General features: G+C 48.2%; 1 protein-coding gene across 1 annotated transcript in view; it reads right to left on the bottom strand.

Annotated features, from left to right (window-relative positions):
* Window positions 1-10,194, bottom strand: part of LOC138541759 (bromodomain testis-specific protein-like) — a 2,079,689-nt gene extending 2,069,495 nt beyond the window's left edge. Inside the window, exon 1 of the mRNA XM_069641783.1 lies at window positions 9,979-10,194. The gene's annotated coding sequence lies outside the window, so the exon portion shown is untranslated. The remainder of the gene's footprint in view (window positions 1-9,978) is intronic.
* Between the last annotated feature and the right edge of the window lie 10,347 nt (window positions 10,195-20,541).

Here is a 20,541-nt window from a genome sequence, read left to right as displayed (position 1 = left end):
GTCCCAAATGCAAGGAGGAGAATGCCGGGATGATGCACATGTTCTGGGCATGCCCGGAAATTGGGAAGTTCTGGGCAGAAATAGCACAACGGCTAGACGAGAAAGGAGTCAAGCTACATGTGGAATCAGAGTGGGCATGCATGATAGGAGGGTTCCCTAGACCTCGCCAAATGAGACATGTAAGCAAACTGAAGGATCTATCATATATACTTGCTAAACGTAGAATATCCATGGAATGGAAAGCGTGTAACAGGCCAAGGGTAGAGGCCTGGTGGGGAGATCTGCAGAAATGGTCAGAGGCCGAAACGGCAGTATGGCAAGAGGCGGGTGGTAAAGGTGGGGAAGAAGAAAGAAGAAACAGAATCCCTGATGGCTTGGAAACGCGTGATAGCTACCCTGTATGAGCCCGCTCATGACCGGGCTACAGACCATGATTCAGAAGAAAGGGAATCGAAAAAAGAGGCTCGAGTTGGTGGGGGGGAAACAGGCCGATCAATGACCACTGCCTACCCTAAGTAAAATGTTGCAATAATGTGATATGCACTGCAAGTTTTGTTTTTGGTTTGTTGGTTGTAGAAAATAATAAAATTATTTTAAAAAATGGTGGTACAATAGATTGAAGCTGTAGGTTATGTGGTATGGCTGCAGTAAAGGAAACAAGGTAAGGAAAGAACCAACATTTGGTCTTGGGCTGTACGGCATTTGAGGAAGATTGGAAGAGATGTTTAGCTATGACACAGGGTAATGAAGCCTGTTGGGCCAGCCTGATGCGGGAGGACAAGCACAGAGCCATATTTTAGCCTTAGGTTACCCGCTTTACAAAATTCTGGAGAAATTAGGTAGACTGGGGGAGGAAAATAAGAAACAAAGATAGCCTTTGCGGTAGCTGGCTAGCTACTCGAATGGACGTACTTTCTTCCTGGTTGGTGCATTTGATGAATTAGGTATAACTCAGAGGAAAAATGTAAGTAGAGGTGCAACATTCTTTCTTTTTTCTTGTAAAGGATATCCACAGTGTTTTTGTTTTATTATTTTATGAATTTTGCATTTTATGAATGTTGTATGCACTTGTGAAAGATTCCCGTTTACAGCCGGGAATCAAAACAATAAAAACCCAAAAAAAATAGAATACATTTTACATAAAACTCAGCCATCCCTAAAAACGAAAGCAATTGTTCCTTAGATACAGGAACAGGCGTTTCCTTAAGTAAATTCACCAATCCTTCCTTGTGTCCAATGGCTGTCTTGTCAATGATATGACCCAGATAGGCGACATTGTGCACCTTTGACATTTAGACACTTCACAGTCAATCCTCTCTCACACAACACACTCAAACCTGCATGCACACTTTGATCGTGCTCTTTTTCATTCATCCGCCACACCAAAAATGCAATCTTGAAAACAGTTCACCCCCACCAAACGACCGAAATGTTCTTGCAACAGACGCTGAAAAACAGCTACCTAAGATGCGAATCTGAAGGGCATTCAGAAGATTATGTATTCACCAAAAGAGGTAAAGGATGTTTAAATGGCATGACAACTCATGTAGGTCAATCTGGTGATAGGCCAAAGACAAGTAAAAAATTGAAACAATGCTGCTTTGTCCATCATGGTTAATATTTCATTGAAGTTTGGGAGAGGATGCCCTTCTACCCAGATGTTGGCGAGGTCACAGTGGTCTACACACATCCTTAGGCCGCCATCTTGCTTCCTTGCCAAAACCATCAGCGACAACCATTCCAAGGCTTCCATAGCCACTATCACACAGTCTTCTGTCAACTTGGCATTGAGTCCCTCACGCGCCAACACTGCTACATTCCTGACCTTGTGCGCAATTAGCTTCACCTCTCTCTTCAATACCATTTTGTGCACAAAAACTGATGCAGAACACACTTGGGTACGTTTCCTTGAAACGGACAGCTGACATGGGCCTTTCAGCATCCAGACAGAATGGGAACGCTCCTTCCAGGGCAAATTTGGATGTCCAACACAGCTTGCTCATTCCACCCCAAAACACTTGCTCCCTTGTGTGCAAAATACAGCTTGCCCGTGGTGAACCTGCCTCTGAATTGGATATCGGCCCATTCATATCCCAGAACTTTGATTAGGAGCTTCCCAACAGGTTGGCTTTATGTCGGGGTGGGGGGGGGGGGCAAAAGCGTGTTTCCACATACTTCTTGTAAGTATCCCTGTAAAGTTCTGGAGCCACCATTGTATAAGGGGACCCAGAATCCACCATAATAATTTCGATATCTGCCCCATTTACCTTCACCATGCTCCATGGCCCTTTATGTTCGTCTCCTTGCACATGGAGTAACACTCTCTCTCCACAGGGCTCTTTGCGCTCGGTAGTCTCGACGAGGTGGACAAAATCCTTCTGCATGCAAAAAAGTAGCTCTGCACTGCCGGGCAAAACATCCGGTCGCTCCACAGCGCCTGCATTCTGCCGTAGGACACCCACTGGCACCTGTGGGGTGACTGCCCCAACCACAACGGTTGCCGTTCCCTTTGTTCCTTCCGCCCATGTTGGTAGTTGCTCCTGCTCCCCACCCCCCCCCCCCCCCCCATCTACTCTGGGTTTGTTCATTGTTCAGTCTGCCACCCTCATTTTTCTTAGTAGGATACACTGCTTACATAGTTGTCCCTCTAACGCTGAACAGTGCTCCAACCTTAAGGGTCAGTGCCCGGATGTTCTTGGCAGATTCCTCAATAGTCCTAGCCAGTTCCAACGCATGTGGGTCCTTGTCGATCCTCAGCCATTCCATGTCCCCATCATAATGCAGTCCCTTATGCACTCATCTAAGGTCCCGGTGAAAGGGTGTGTAACCATCAGTGTCCTCAGGGCAGTGACATAACTGTCAATGGACACCTCCACACCATGCGTTCTTGATTAAAAGTGATAACACTCCAGCACCATATTAGGATGTTTTCCCAAAACGTTTTGTGAGCTTCTTAAAAGGCTGTCTCGTATGCACGGACCATGTTTTTGCCTTCCCCACCTGCTTGCACAATGACTTCATCACCAGGTAAATGCCCAAATATGTGCAGGCCCTTTGTCTCTAGGTAATGCAACATGGCTGCTTCCTTCTGTTCATCGCTGTAGTCGGCTCCCCCAGCTGCCCTCAAGTAAACTTTAAACGTATCCAACCATAACTTGCAGGAAATGGGTGGCTAACCTGGTGTTGCAAGGAAGCACAGGGTGCCCTGGCCTGGGTGCTGTGCATGACGCCGCAAAACAGTTTCAAGTTCCTGTAACAAGCACTGATGCAGTAACTCCTTTGGCTTGCAGGTGGCAATGAAGGGGCGCGCTATGACGCTGTTGAACCACTACCCACGCAACCTCGGTGGCGTCATGTCGTCCTGCTGGAGCTCCAGAGTTCAGCCTTGTCCCACTGGCTTCTCCGGTACACTCAGGGACTCAAGGGGGGGCCACCATGCAGTTCAGTGGCCTTCTCCCATGACTCCCACAGCCAGCACCTGAGAAGACACCGTGCGACTCGACTAGCAAAAAGGCAGCTTTCCAACAGGACATTGGGTCGCCACTGTGGTGTGCCTAATCCTCATCGCCAAAGTGTGGTGATGGCGTAAAGGAAAGGACGCGGAGACAGGTGCATTTTAGTCGTGGCACCCCAGGGTTTACTCAAACTCCACATTAACCCTAACATAACATGTACATTCTACTAGGCGCAGGCAACTTCTTGTGGTGGTCTAGCAGACCACCACAATCAGTTCTTCACAATGCCATACAAAATGGCATTATGGGGAGATCAATGAGAGCAGAGTTAAGCTGGTCATGACGCTGAATTCCAAGGGTTTTGTTATGTTCAATCTATGCAACTTAACTGCACCTTAAATAGGTTTTTCCAGTGAAATTATATATTTTTTAAACTGAGAATTTCACAGAAGCAGGTCTTTCATCTTTTGCTAGTACGTAACTATACAATATTAAGGAAAACCTGCTTTTATTTGTACTTCCAGTCCCAAAATGTACATGCAAAGAGTGGCTCAGTTAAGTTTATGGAGTAAATGTAGCTGTTTTCTTTGCTAAAACTGGTAGAGCATCTGCCATGGTCTTTAATAGTGACTAGACTGTTTCCTCCAGGCTGTGCCATCTAGAACTAAACCATTTCTCAAATTCCCAGATAAGGTCCAAGCGACTATAGCTCTTTTTGCTTGTATCACTTTGTAGGGAATTTTACATCCTACTGGTTTAAAAAAAAACAGTGGCTGTCCCATAGCCAAAGGCTCTCTATGCTCCTCTGTTCCTTTTCCATCACATGGTCTTATGCAGTCAAAGGCTGCCACATGAGTGGCTTCAGTTGCGTTTTACAAATATGTAACACAGTGACAGGCTAGCTTTTGGTGCTGGAGTGAAAGGGGAGGGGGGCTACTTGGGGCATAAAAGCACTCCAAATTGGCAGTAGTGGCTGGTAAACATTTTTAATGCAGGATCATTAATATTGCCCCCAGATTTGCACAAGCATATCAAGACCACTCAATTTACCATAGAGGGGTACAATTTACAAACAGTTCTGTGGGACAACACATTAACAAATCAAACAGATGACAGGTCCCCAACAGTACACAGGAGCATTTTATTTTACATGTTCCTGGACGCCTGTGCCCACATGTATATGCCAGCATTACCTCTATAAGATACTGCCCACAAATATGCCAGTATTCACATTGGTATACTTTCATGATGCTGTGCCCAAAATATATACTAAAAAGGTATGTAAAATTCTTCCATGCTTCCCCCCACAATATATCGGATCCAGCATTGCCAGTTTATACACCTTCAATGATGCGGGGACGAACCGCAATGTAGGCCAACATTCCTACGATAAAGGGCTTTCTTGATGCCTGAGCTCACAATTTATTCCACTGAAAAACCCATGATGCAATACCCATGCTTTAAGCCAGGATTGCCCTGTACAGCCTCTTCATGATGGTGCACCCACAATATGCCACCCATTATTGCCAGTTTAACACACTTTCATGTTGGTATAGCCACAATTTTACACAAACCAGCAGTGCTACTGTAGCATACTTTGATTGTATCATAGTTGATGGTGCTAAGTGGAGAAGCAGAGAGGGGGTTTGGACGGGCAGTTGCCCAGTGTGTGCCCTGCCCTGCTTCCCGCTGGGCTGTGGCTAGAACCAGAATAGGAGCAATTTAATTTCCTTTTTTGTGGGGTGGGTGGAATACAGGTAAAGGAGTTAGGAGGCAATGGGGCTTGTGCCAAACACTGAAGGATCCATGTTGCATGGCCATGTTGCATGGCCGCTAAGCTTTGACCCAGCCTAAGAGCCCATATGTTACTGCTGCCCAACCACCCCATGTGTTCTTGCTTCCCTGCCGGGTGAGAAGACTGAAGCTTCAGATCACAGTGAAATATAGGACGATAAATTAAAAATATAAAATATGCACATGTTTTGATGTAATGGGGTCAGTGTGTGAGCGTAGGAGGAAGTGAAGTATAATGTGTACACATCTGTCAGGGATGGGGCAGCATCATGAAAGTCAGGCCGGTTGAAGGTGCCTAGTGCCATTTCAGGGGGTGGCACCTTGCCTCGAACTAAGAAAACCTGCACAAACAAAAGAAAATGAGAAAAGAAGACGCTTTGACACTGTGTATCTTAAGATTTTCAAATGCAAATCTTTAGCAATGGAAACATTGTAAATACTTTTTGGGGGCAAAAGTCACTGAGGCAGTTCTGATCTCTGTTACACGTACCCGATTGACCGATTGTACATTAAAATAAGAAGTGGAAACAATTCAGTGCAGCATAGGGAAAAGTACTGGAGAGCGAGGGTGGCCCACAGATTATACAAATTGCGATCTTCCTGGTTTCATAATAGAAGTTGCATACCTGTAGCCCCACCCTGAACATTTTTAATCTCCAAGGATTTTCAATGGCCCACACTAAGACGCTGAAAGTAGGACGAAACATCTCCGATAATTGAATACCTTTTGGAGGTCTGCAAATGCACATTTAAAGAACACCCTTTACTTGGCAAACCTAATGCTTCCTTAGGGGATAGATCACATCATACCATGAAATCCACATTGTGGATTATTTAACAAACCCTAGATAAAGCATTTGAAATAGCAGGTGCATGCAGATTAGAACGTTTGTTAGTCCCACAGCAGAACAAAGAAGGTCAGCGAGGTAGCCAAAATACTAAAAGTCCACTTAACCCATTAAGTGCTAAGGACGAGCTATCTCGTCCTCAGCACTACGTTTCCAGTGCGGAGGACGAGATAGCTCATGCTTTTTAACACTTCCGTTAAATCAAACCCCCAGGCTAGGTCTGGGCAGCCCGGGGGTTGGATTTCCTTCAGTGTCACGTCAGCGTGCGTAATGCGCTGTGACACTGAATGTAAATTTCACAGCTGCAGCAATTTCTGGCTGTGGCGTTGAAATGGAAGTTAAGTTCCTCCCTCGAGCTCTCATTTTTATGCTGTTTTGATTGAGGGAGGTGTCGTTGGAAAGGACACCTTCCTTGAAGCATTGCTGGGCGCAGATCGCTCGATCTGCACCCAAAATGGGCCCCTTCCTGGCCCTAAAGCATGGGGCAGTACGTTTTTGCCCACCCTGGGGACAGATGGGCATCTTATGGGCACACAAATGTGCCCATCTGCCCCTAGGGAGAAGGCAAACGAAAAGGTAAACAAACCAAACAATTTTTTTTTGTTGGGGTTGTTCTGGGGGTGCAGGGTCTATGCCGAGGAAGAGACAAATGTGTTTTTACTTGGGGGTGAGGGTCACTTGACCACCAGGGATGGCTTGAAAAGTGGGCGGTGATCAGAGCGTGATAGTTAGGATTTGTTTTTGCCGGGCTGACCACAGATCGTGAATGTTTTTGGTTTTGTTTACGTGAGGAGCTTCTATGTTATGCAAGTAATTTTTTTTTTCATTCTACGGTTAGGGCTCATTGTCAGTGGGGTGGGACACAATTGCAGGGTCAAACCACAAATTACCCCCCATGCCAGCAGAACATTAGGGTTCACTGGGAGTGGCTGTCTCACATGTGGATCGGCCACTACATAATTTCCTTCTGGTAAGGGATGGGGACCCTGCGACTGCCGCTGCACTTGGGGATGGTGGACCCACATGGTAGACAGCCACCCAAGGACGGGGGCATCACCTACAACCGTCCTAGAGCTCTGTCTGGCCTGTGTTACAGCTTCTCCCTCCGGAAAAGGAGGGGGAGCCTACCGGGGCTCCCTGGGACTGCCGACGTGTTTGGAAACAGTAGACCCATATGAGAGACGGATGCCCAAGGCCGGGGACATCACCTACAACCATCCTGGAGTTCTGGCTGGGCTGTGTTACAGCTTTTCCCCCCCTTCGGTGAGGTATTGGCACACTGGTGGGGAAAAGCTGTAACACAGGCCAGCCAGAGCTCCAAGATGGTCGGGCGACGTCCCCGGCCTTGGGGGGCTGCCTCCCATGTGGGCCGACAATCCCCAAGCACAGCAGCAGTCACAGGGAGCCCCGGCAGGGTCCCCGACCTTTCCCAGAGGGAGAAGCTATAACGCAGGCCAGCCAGAGCTCCAGGATTTGTTGGGGGTGATGTCTCTGGCCTTGGGCGGCTGTCTCCCATGTGGGTTGACCGTTTACAAGCCAGGCTGCACCTCTGGCTGGGTCGCATTACAGATTTCCCCTCCGGAGAGGGATGGGGAGCCTGCCGGGCCTCCCCGGGACAGCTGTTGAGCTTGGGTGCTGTCCACCCAAATGGCAGACAGGCACCAAATACCAGTGACAACGTCGTGGCGCTCTAGTTACGCTGCATTAGTGTTGAGACCCTGCCTGGGCTCCCTGGGACTGGCATTGGACTTGTGGACAGTCGACACTCTTTTCCACCCAGGTAGGTGCACCCACACGGGAGGTACTGTTTTCGTTAGGACACCTGTGGGAACATAGGACGTGTTGTTGGCAGCATGTTTCGTGGTTTCCTGGTGGCAAATGTCTGAAAATTGTGGGTTCTTTTCCCTTAAGTTTTTGACTTTGCCAAGGCTTGTGGGTAATAAATTCTAGGGCGATCACACAAGTCACATCTCTGGATTCCCACGGTTGTCTTTTCAGAAATGCATGAGGTTCCCCGTTTTCCTTGATGGCTGCGACCACCCCGTCCCCAAAGGCCAATCCAGTCTTCCCCATAGCATTTGATGTACCAGTGGTTTAGCCTTCTCCCTTTGCGCCCAGATCGGTGCACCCACACATGTGAGGTACCGTTTTCGTCGGGACACCTGTGGCAAGGTAGGACATTTGTTGTTTTCTCTTGGTTTTGATAACATTTTCATACATTTGCTACTGCACTTTGTTACACAATCCTTTCATGTCACAAATGAAACCTACATTAAGTCGCTACTTTAGGCACTGTACGCTTTTGTAACCTACACAAGTCACCTATCCTTCAAAAGGTCTGCCTTTCCTCTTTCAAAAAATGTATGCTTGCCATTCCTCACCACATTTGTTTTCCATATTTTCACATGCTAGGTACGTCTGTTTAGGCCGTCAGCATAAAAATCCAGTGTCCATGGCTCAGTTTTTGGCTTGTGGTATTGCTCATTTTGTGAAACATTACGAAAAGTGTGCGATTTCCTAACTAGAAAAGTCAGGGGAATGCAATGGTGCATTGTTTTACTCAATACTCACAGAAGCCATTACCTTACAGGTTGTCCATTAAAAACAGTACATACATTTTTTTCTCTGTCATTTTTCCAATTTGTGCCCCGAACTATGGTTGTTGCCTGACCTGTGCAAATGGCCGCTTCCTAAACCTGGAATGTTGTCTACCTTTCAGAAATGTATGCCTTTCTCTCTTCCCATTCAGCTTTCATACCCTCCTCTTCCATTCCGTCAACGCATGTCCTATTGGCAAAAAATATATATATAGCTCACAAAACTGATGGTAAGCTTATAAAAATATGTTTTTTTGTTTCCACTCAACCTGTTCTTGAAAGCCTGAAAAATGGCGAATTCAGAACAGGAAACCATTTGTTCCTAACTCTTACAAGGAAAAAAAGCACAGGCTTCTTTGTACATCATTTTATAGGCATTTTCTGAAAAAACATAAAATGTGCTCTCTTTATATTTTCGCTCACCCCCATACAGCAAACTGGGATTCCTTGGTGGCGTTATGACGGCCTACATGTGGTAAGAAAAGGGGGCAGATCTGGCCCAGATATCACATGTAACAAAATAGTTACAAGGGATTGAATGGCGACATACCGAAATCATCAAAAAACGGCTCGTACTGAGAGGAAAAACCCTCAGTAGTTAAGGGGTTAAAGAAATCTATTGAAGCTTGAAAGAGATTTAAGCCCCGCCCCCTCCCTGTGGTTGGGGGGGGGGGGTATTTAAGTTGGTTAAGGGGCAGTTCCTGGCAGGACAAAATTCAGCCATTTCGCCCACCTCTACGTCAGTTGACGACCTGGCATCTATTGGATTTTTTATGTTATCCTAAAGAACCAATTGTAGATTGAATGACTTTGCACCCCGAGTTGCACTGTTAAAGGGCCCATTTAAAGCATACATTTAAATTCGCACCAACAAACAACTACATTATTTGGGGCTCTCGCACTGCATTCAGTGCTCGGGCTAAATGGGCTGGCCGGGGTAATATTGACCCTCCACAGATAATATTCAACTACCACCACCAAACTTAAATTGTTTACAATGTCGCTGCACCTGTTAGGAGCCACCACGCCCAAAAGCTGCCTGTACCCGTGATGCGGGGCCCTCAACACATGCGAGCGTTCCCGTGAAGGGGACAACATAAGCGTTTTTGAACAAAACAGAACATTCTCGCTACCAAAATGCGGTGCGCGCGCCCTCCTACCCTACCAAGCAAACGCATGCAACGACGCGCCTATAAACAAACTCGCGAATACTTAATCAAACGATTTTCTTAAGGCATTCAAAACAAGCACTCGTAAACAACACTATCTTGAAATGAAACTTACCCTTCCACGTGGGTAGCCAGTCTTACTCATTTCCAGGAGCGACCGTGGAGCCGCAGGATTCAGGAAGCCAGGTGGGAGTGGCGGAAGTGAGGTCACGTGCAGGAAGGGCGGGTTGCCAAGGAACCCGCGCGGCAGCTCGTCCGCGGAACTTGTGTGCTCCGCGGTTCTCGGCTCCAGGGTTGAGCGCTGTAACTGGGATTCAATTGTTCAATGGGACTGAACCAGGTTTCGACTAGCTGGTGTCAGGAGTGGCGTCTCGCTGTCAAGCCTTACACTTCAAAAAAAGGGAGTTTAAGTATACTTCAGAGGGTTGAGTCATTTTAAGAAAGCCACTCTTAAGAATCTGATAAATTCTCCAATAACACAACTTTGTGGCGGAAGGTATAATGAATAGAAACATCCTTGGACAATATGCACTGCAGTGCCTTTCTATACACAACTAAGAACCAGGGAGACTCAAAGTTAAAGCGCTAACAGGAAAAACTGGACCACATATCTTTACAATTCCGCTTTCTTTCCACTCGTTTATTATTTGGTGTGGAAAGCTCTTCTGTCATCGTCACACTTAAACTTGTGTCCCGAACTTGACTTACGCTAATTTCAATTGAAATTGTACCTCAGGAGTTTTTATGCTCGCTAGGTTACCTGCATCGAATCAGGTGAAAATGTACACCCTTATGAGTCAGAGTAAGCACAGTTGTGCGCCCACCCATCCATGTGGCCCTTACACTGCCCACAACGTTATACAACATTGCAGTCAACGTGATGTGCTACGCCAGCACACAGCAATAATAAACACCAGTGGAGTAACTTTTCTGAACATTTTGGGGAGGGACATGACATCTGAAGAAAAGGTGCCCCAGCCAAATGAATGGGGACAAATGGTATGCCATGAAAGTTGGGGGGGCAAACACCCCTGCCCCCCTAAAATTACCCCCATGATAAACACTATGGGCTAGGGTGCCAAATATAAAATTAGATGTCAGGACCAACATTGTGGCGTAACCTTTGACCCAGGGCGGTCACCTGGAGTGACAACACAGTCACGTGCAAGTGGGTAGGCACTAACCAGACCTTGTTTTTGGGCTAACTGCACAAAACCCCAAAACTTGATTTCAGTAGAAAAAGTCACTTTAATGTGACAGGTCACAGCTTACTAATAAACACTAACCTGGTTCCCTGGCCTTACAGACTACAGATCAATAACAATCACCAAAACAATGGGCCTCATTACGACCCTGGCGCTAATGGGTTAACAGCGCCGTAAAAGGCTGCGGCGCCGTTAACTCATTAGCGCCTTACTACGAGGTCCCTTTGCGAGACCAGACCTGAACGGCTCGTCTAGACCAGCCGTTAAAGTAGGGACCCGCAAAGGGACCTTGGTGCTAAGTACGGTACCGCAATTTGCGGTGCCGTACTTGGCGCCTTCCCCAGTCCCATTGAGTCCTATGGGGCAAAAATGGGAATGGGGAAGGGCCAATGTTCAATGGGGAATTACCGCCCCGCCAACCTTGGAAAGGGGTGGTAATTCCCCATTGAACATTGGCGGACTCGTTACAATACCGGCACCAACCATGGTGCTAATAGCGCCATGGTTTAACGCCAGTATCGTAATGAGGGCCAATGAATTAAACAATTCATCAATACCTGCCCCTTATCCCCTCTCCTTCCCCTCAATTCCTCTCAACCTTCATTCTATGTGAAGACTGGAGGCGAGCATTATGCTTCAACTTCTGTTTATTCTTCAGCAGTTTCAACAAATCAAAAACATTTCCAAACGTCCCCCAAATATTTGTTTCTTTTTTAAACTACATTTCCCATTCAAGTATGTCCTTTCTGTAGTCCTTTCCATGTCCTGTCATGTGGCATAGTCCTTCCTGTTCCTTTGTTGTTCCTCTTCTTTTCCTGCTCTTCAGCAAGATAAGTACCCTTTTCTCTTAGCTGAGAGCACGAGGGCTAACATTGTGTATAGAAATGTATGAGTGTGCGCTAAGCGTGGGTAATAAAGGTAGCAACACCATGAGGGACGCAAGAGCGTTAAGAACCCAGATCGCTAGAGCGCAATCGATATACTCATAGGGAGCGAATTCACAAATCATACCCACAGAAGCGGAGGAGCCGCGGCCTCGTGCCGCACTATCGGCACGTTCGGGGACCCGCCACCCCTTCGCGTATAACAGGAGCAACGGCCCCCTCCATGGGGAGGGCAGAGCTTAAGGAGCGCAGCAATCCCCACCCTAGGGCGGGCGGAACTGCATGCTCAACGTCGTCATCAAGCAACCCAGGACAGCAACTGCACTCGAAATAAATAGAGAAGCATATTGGCAGAGCATAAGGAGCACGGCAGCCCCCATCCTTGGGGGGACGGGGCCACCTCCGCAACGCTCATTTCCGAGCGACTTTGAAAGAGGCAATGACACGCAAAGTAATACGGAGCGAACTAGGGGCACCGAAACCGCATATTGCGGAGTACATGTCTAAGCTTTCCCGAACAGGGAGAGGTCACATATCTTGGGCAATAAGTCGGATTCGGACTAGACACACAGCACAGAACACACAGCAGTAGAAACTGCTTTCCAGAGACTCGCAAAGCGAGTAGACAGCTCTTACAGCAGAGCTACACAGGTGCAGGCCACACAAGAAGATCCCACGCAGTGGACGTGCCACACAACCTAGGTGCAGGTAAAAGGGCACAAGCACCCAATCAGAAGCATGTCAGAGTTTGAGTGGAGCGAGGAGGAGCAGGCAGAGGACCTGGCCCACTGCTTCATCAAAGGTACTAGGGAACTAGCTGGTGGAGGCAGTGGCCCAAGGGGAGAGACGCCTACAGAAAAAACTGGCTACAATAGAGACCCTTTTAATCCAGAAATACAAGAGCACTGAGAAAACAGAGAGCACGTCCACAAAGGGCTCCCTAGATGGTCCACAGGGGTGTACTGAGACCTGGAAGAGGAAGGCCTATTCTGACTCCCCGGGTCAACCTTACAGGGCAGACAAAGAGGCCCCAGAGGCTACCAACGCCTTCAATAAGATCAGGGACGCATTCATGCGTAAATCGGTGGTGCCAAGCCTCACGACCCCCAACCCAGGAAAAGACAATATGGAAACGAAGGGCTAGACCCTGAAGAGGAGTTGCCAGAGACCCCATGTTCTTCTCAAGGAGAGGAGCACAGATCGGAGGAGGGTGACTTAGAACCACCCGGAAAGAAGAGATTAAGAAAAAAGCACAAAGACAATAGCAAAGAGATTTTGGATATGTTCGAGCCTGAGAATATTAGAAATCCCACATCTTCAGACTGGGAACCATCCCCACGAGTAGCTAAGTACATGACGCATACACAATGCAAGTCACTCGAAAAATAAGCGAGAGAATGCATGAGGGTGGAATGCCCTAGACCAGAGCTACCAGGAAAGGTAGCAGAGGCACCAGAGCTGGACCTCAAAATGCTGGTTTTCACGTCTAAGATATCCAGAGACACCCAGAAAGGGATAGACATGTCCTAGAGGAGTTGTCAGGAGAAAGTTATTGACCTCACAGGGTTCCTAGCCAAAATCATGGACCTGGCAGAGCGGTCCCGAGACACAGGAGAATAGGTCGACCAAGAGATACTGGCAAATTGGGTACAGAGAGCAGTATGCTTACTGGCAAACGTGAACTGCGCCATATCTTCAGAGCGGGGACAAGGACTCTTGCTAAAGATCGACTCCAAGCTAGGGGATCTAGCCTGGTACGAAGCAGGTGAGGCAGCACAGGGTTTCCTCTTTGGAGACACCTTCGGGAAAGAGTTGGGGAGATTTGCAGGAACATACACCTCCCTAGAGAAGGCCGAGGCATCCATTAGGAAAATATTCCCGAGCAGAGTTTTCACCTGGACCGTCCGCTATCGTGGTCGAGCGGCCAGTTGCTACCAAGGCACGAGAAGGCCTCAAACTAATAGAGCCCACTACTAGGAGAATAAACAAGATGCCTTTTTCCTCGCAAGAGGCTGATTCCCAAGAGGACGCCGAGGAAGGGGACTGGGAAGAGGACAGAACTTCCCTGCAGGTGAGACACACAACATACCCACCAGTGGGGATAGAATTCAGCAATTCTGGACAAACTGGTGCACTCTTTCCAGCAACGCCTGGGTCCTGCAGATAGCCAAAGGGCTGCAGCTAGAATTTGTCTAAGAGCCACATCAGTGCCAGATCCCTCCACCGATACACATGGCCCAGGCAGAGAGAACAAGTCTGCACAGCGAACTTCAGTGGCAAGCACAGAAGAGAGCTATTGAGCCATGAATTACGCCTCCCAGATTTGTGAGCAACATGTTCCTGGTGCATAGGAAAGAGTCATACATTTAAAAGAACTGTACAGCTGGTGACATACCACCACTTCAAGATGGAGGGGATCCACCAGCTGCAAGATACTATAAGATAAGGCGACTGGCTCACAAGGATCGATCTAAAAGACGCATATCTCATGATACCAGTACAGAAACAATACCAACCCTTTCTAGCATTTGCCTGGGACGAGCAATACTTTTAATTCAAGACAATGGGCCTCATTACACGGATGGTGGTGGACCAAGGTGCCGTTAGCACCTTGGTCCATGGCGGTAAAATACCGGCACCGCCTTGATGGAAAGGGGAATTACCGCCCTATTCCAAAGTTGGTGGGGCGGTAATTCCCCTTTCCCCCATTGCCCTTCCCCATTCCCATTTTTGCCCCATAGGTCATAATGGGAATGGGGAAGGTGCTAATTACGGCACCGCAAATTGCGGTACCGTAATTAGCTCCCTGGTCCCTTTGCGGGTTGGTTTTAACACCTGCAAAAAGCAGGTGTTAAATTCCCCAACCCGTAAAGGGACCTCGTAAGGCGGTAAGGGTTTACCGGTACCGGTAAAATACTGGTACCGGTAAACCCTTACCGCCTACCATGTAATGAGGCCGAAAGTCTTTTGGTTTAGCATCAGCACCATGGGCCTTCACGAAACTCATGAGACCGATAGCGGCGGCGATCAGGGAGAAAGGGATCCATATGGTCATATACCTGTTCGACATCCTGCTGCTAGCAGACAGCAAGGAAACGCTCCAATATCAAACAGGATGGGTGAAAGACCTGCTCTCATTTCTAGGGTTTCTAGTGAGCCAAGAGAAATCCGACCCGACAAGGAGAATAGAATTCCTCGGTTTCGTTATTGACACCAAGGTAGTAACGCTAGTACTACCAGCCAGGAAAGTGAGAGAGAAATCAGAGGATGTCTGGACAACAGCGTAGTATCTCTGAGGACGCTAGTGAGAATAGTAGGGTTGTTAGCAGCATCGATTCAAGTGATATTTCCAGGGCCCCTACACTACAGGGCTCTCTCTCCAAAGATAGATTAAAAATAAGGTACCTACAGGAAGGGCTAAAATATCATCAGTCAGTGCCTCTAGATCCTGCGTCCAGAACAGAACTGAGATCGTGGCTACAGAATATGGACACCTGGAATGCGAAAGCCATATTCGGAGACCGGCCAGACCTAGTAATAGAGTCAGTTGCCAGCAGAGCAGGCTGGGGAGCCTACTGCGGGGAGTTAGAGACAGGAGAAGGATGGAGCAAGTAGGAACTCCAACTACACATAAACTGTCTAGAGCTGTTGGCGGGATCCTTCGCGATCAAAGCCTTCACGAAAGACAAAGTGAACTAATGTATTCTGCTGAAGATGGACATCTCAGCAGTCAGGTATATCAACCACCTAGTGGGAACGAAGTCCAGTCTCCTAGCAGAACTAGCCAAGGATTTCTGGCACTACTGCCTCCAATCAGGGACCTCGGTGAAGGCAGAATATCTTCCGGGAACGCTCAATGTAGTAGCGGACTGGAATTCCATGCTCTTATCGGATACCAGTGACTGGAAGCTAAATGTAGAAGTATTTCAGAAGAAAGAGCAGTTATGGGGTCCTGTTCAGACAGACCTATTCGCATACAGGTTGAACGCACAGAAGAACAAATACTTCAGCTGGAGGTTAGATCCGACAGCAGGAGGAGCAGATGCCTTCTTGCAAGACTGGAGAGAGAATCTACATTATGCTCTCTTCCCCCATCTTCTCCCTGAGGCCACGCCCCTCCTTCTTCCATACCTCTTCCCCTTTTTGAGTCCCCTGTGCAAGCCTATCCGTCTAAACAGCACTACCCCATTCCTTTACTGCACTATTACCCCTTTTTGCTTCCCCCAACCACCCTCCAAAGGGTCATGTCCCTAGCACCAGAAAAACCCTCCCTTGAGGTATTCTTTCTGCCCCACCCTCCCTTTTACCTCCACCCCTTTATGATGCTTTCCACCACTAACCTCAATTCCAACAGATAGTACTGATGCCCCCTAACTGACACACTCCATCTTCCCGGAATAAATCAAAATCCTCCTACTTGAATCCCAGATGCGCAAGCGTCTGCACCCCCAAGACCTGCAAAACAACAACATCTCCCTTTTAATCTTCTTCCACATCCACTCCACTGCTCCCTCGTTCACAGCTCCTCTCCATACCCTTCTTGGCATCAACTCAGTCCAGAACAAAACAACCATTGGTCAAATCTCCTTCAACCAACTGAGGACCCTCTTCATTTTCTTTAACAGCACCACAGCTGTCTCCTTAACCAAATCGTTCTCCCCAGCATGTAACACCAGCGCCGCAGGCACCCCATGGAGCTCTCTCATACCCGCCAGCATAAGCAACCGTTGGTCCCACCTGAGCCCCAGACCATCTCAACAAACCCAACTGGGTACCAAAAATCCTTTTTGCCGCAGTTTTCCCTCCCATTTCACTATGGAGTTTCCGCATATCCATATCTGAGGCACCTCACCACTCTTTCGAGCCGCATCTAACAGAGAAAAAAACTCCTCTCTGAAAATCTCCCCACCCCTCACCCAGATCTCTGATGTACCCATTATACTTTGCTGATCTCCAGCGCCCAAAACTCTTCCTCTGACAAACACAGCCTGCTCCCTTTGGAGACTACCCCCATCCTGAAAGAATGAGTCCCAAAATCCTCTGCCTTGTCACCCAAAGCTAGCAGAACCCTCCTCATTACTCCCAAAACCTGCACAGCCGTCACCCCTCCTCCGTTCCCATGCTGAAAAACCAAACCCCCCTCCCCATACATCTCTTCCGCCATACTAAACCCGCTCTCACCGGACACAACTCCCAACTTCCCCTGTCGAAATGCACCCAAAGCCCCTTACCCAACTGATCCATCTTTGATTTACACATTTTGCTATCCACGCTGTCTTCACACACAGACATCCCTCCACATCCAACCTCCATTCCCCTCCACCTTCAGCACCAACTCTGACACCTGAAATGCCCCAAAAAACAACCACATAAAAAATGCCGTAAACATGTCTCTTTCCTTTGTCAACCAGCATATGGCCTCAAGAGCCTGGCGCAACCTACCCAACAGCCCTGCTGACACTGGTCTCCTGCTGTCCTTTACCTTTACCTTCCCCTTTTCTCTCACCCATCCTTCCAACATTCTACATGCCATTTCCCCCCTCCCCTGCTAGGCTGAAAGCCCCAAAACCACTTGCCATAAAACGTGATGCCCGCCAGCTTCCCCGCTATCTTTGACATGAACTAACCTCTCCCCACACAACTCAGTATAAAGCTGATCACTTCCTCCTTCCTTCTCTCCTCCGCATCATCTCTTCTTTTCCAACTGCGTGCTCCCCCTCTCAAAAACTCCAACCATGCTCTCCTGTATGCTGCTCGTGAAGTTAGGGCAGTGAACCCTTCACTAAATGCAGTGCTCTCCATCTCGCAACCGCCACAGCTCCCCCAGAAACCACCGACCTTCCACCTGCGCTTCCAGTGCCAACCCACGGAATCTCTGCCACTGAAAACGAGATAATGCATCAGTGATGCCGTTATCCTTTCCTGGCACGTGCGTCACCCTAAACACCACATTCCATTTCAGGCACCTCAACACAAATTCCCTCAAGAGCTTGGACTCCCTCTGATCCCTGGTGGATTGCCTGTTCACAATGTTAACCACAGCCTAATTATTCACATTGAAACTCACTTTATTATTCTGCAACTCTCTGACCCATGATTCCAAAGTCACTAGCAATGGGAAAAATTCCAGGAAATCTATGCTCCTTCCCCCCTCTCTTCCACTACTCAGGCCACCTCTCCGGACACCATCTGCCCCTCCAATACATGCCAAAACCTCGGGCACCCGACGCATCAGACAAAACATGCACCTCCCAAGCGACCGGGTCCCCTTGTAGCCACATAGACACGCCATTAAATTTCTCCAGAAATCTCAACCATACCATACAATCTTGCCTTATAGCCCCTGAAACTCTCACCCTGTGATGCTGGTGTCTGGCCATGCCATAGAACGGGACATATTCCTCCAAAAAGTACAGCCCAGAGCCACAAGCCAACACGCAAAATTGAGATGCCCCACCAATCCCTGCATGTCGACCACTGTCATCTTACGCGCTGTCACTGCCCTCTCCAGCAATTGTACCAGCGTGCTCACCTTATCGTCCAGCAGCTGTCCAGTCATTTGGTCGACAGACAAATGGTCAACAGACAAATGGTCGACGCAATTTGGTCGAAAGACAAATGGTCGAATTTTTTTTTTATTTATATATATATATTTCAGGTTTTCGTTTAGGAAAAAAAAGGGTTTTTTTTAGCAAAAAAAGGGGGTTGGGGGGAACCCCCAAAAAAATAAAAAAATGTGAAAATACAAAAAAAAAAAATCGACCATTTGCCTTTCGACCAAATTGCGTCGACCATTTGTCCTGTCGACCATTTATTTTCGACCAAATGACCTGTAACCCGTCCAGCAAGGATGATGTCATAGCCAATGAATCCAATTTGATTCCTAGAAAAGTCAGAACCACCGCATGCCCCTCAGTTTTATTCTCTGCCAATGGTACTCCCAACTCGAGTATCAACGCTTGAAAAGCCTTCAGCATTCACTGGCACTCCTCCTCTTCTCCCGCATCACTGATGAATAAGAAATAATCTGGATAGTTCAAAACCCCCCTGAACTGTAAGTGAAAACCCACTGCATAAAGGAACTAAAACGTTCAAACAATACAAATGACACTGCACAGCCCATCGGTAATGCTTTCCCATGTATATTTGATCCTCAAATTGCATCCCCAACAACCAGAAATCTTCTGAATGCACCGGCAGCAACCGAAAAGCCAACTTAATGTCACACTTGGCCATGAAGGCACCACGCCCCTTTTTCCTCACCAACCCCACCGCCTGATCCATGCTCACGTACTCCTTACCCCACACGCCTCAGAGGCAGTTAAATCATTCACGGACATGTCCTCCGGACACGGCAAATGGTGAATCAGCCTAAACTCACCAGCCACTTTCTTACGCACAACCCCTGAGGGGGACACCACTAGATCACCTGACGAATCTGCATATGGTCCAACCACCATACCCTCGGCCAACTCCTTCTGCAGCTTCCCTCTGACCACATCCGGTTTCTTGCGCGCCGCGTTCAGGTTCTCTTCCCACCGCCGAACCCTCAAACCCAGGTACCCCAACTTAAAACCCTCCTGAAAACTTGCACTCAAAACCTTGGCCATCTCCCTATCTGGGTAGAAACCCAGGCATTCCTCCAGCCTGTCTAGCTTAACTGCGGTATAGGCCTTTCCCCACAACCCCTCGCCCCGCACCCTGGCCCCTCCATCACTCTGCAATCGCAAAACATTGCCTGACGGGGTGCCCACCAGCGCACTCATGTCTACATTTGCATACCGGCCACGCTTCTTTATTAAATGCCCAGCAGCCTGCTGACGGCTGTCCACTGCCTCCTCCCCTCACTCTGTCCAGGGCGGGGCAACCACTAAAGGGCCAGTAAGGCATAGGTAAACCACTCACCGTGTGAAGTGTGGGCGCTGGGCCCGTGGGCACCATCCACTGCAACCACAGGTCCATATCAATCTCCCCTCACACTGCCTGCTGGTCCTCCCCATTCTTGCCCTGAACTCTTCATCGTACCTCACCCAAGCAAATCCTCTGAAACGGGTAAAAGCTTTCCTAATAACATCCATGTACTTAAACAACGCTACACGCCTCTCAGGGTACTTCTCACAGTAGACACTAGCGTATATTAGAAATGCTGATGTCCAGTTTTCAATCGTAACCAGCACCCACGGCCTTGCCGCCAGCTCCTGGTCATCTGCCTTCGACCCCCCCCTTTAGCTCTCACTTCCCTGTGTAAAAGCTTGAACACATCTACAAACTCCCCATCCCAAATGTTTCCTTTTGTAGCCACCATCAAATGTGCAGCCAACGGTTTCGTAATACCCATCTAGGGTAGCTTCTTTGCCTTCTCTGCACTCTCTCCCGCACCCTCGTTATGAACTTCCGCCACCACCTGCACCACCAAATCCAGTACCTTATCTTTCTGTACTTAGAATGAAGCTACACCTCTCGCTTCCGCCCTCAACAGGGCCCCTGCAGTCACACGCCCGTGATTCCCCACCTTCTGCTGCACCCCCAGTCACCACTTGTTTGCCTCCTACCTAGCCCCCAACCTGACCCATGCCCTGCCCTTCTCAC

Source organism: Ambystoma mexicanum, chromosome 1q, assembly GCF_040938575.1.
Source record: "Ambystoma mexicanum isolate Mex_15411 chromosome 1q, UKY_AmexF1_1, whole genome shotgun sequence".
In the NCBI taxonomy this organism is placed as follows: domain Eukaryota; kingdom Metazoa; phylum Chordata; class Amphibia; order Caudata; family Ambystomatidae; genus Ambystoma; species Ambystoma mexicanum.
Note: the sequence above shows the minus strand (reverse complement) of the source record. Positions and strands in the feature narration are given on the sequence as shown.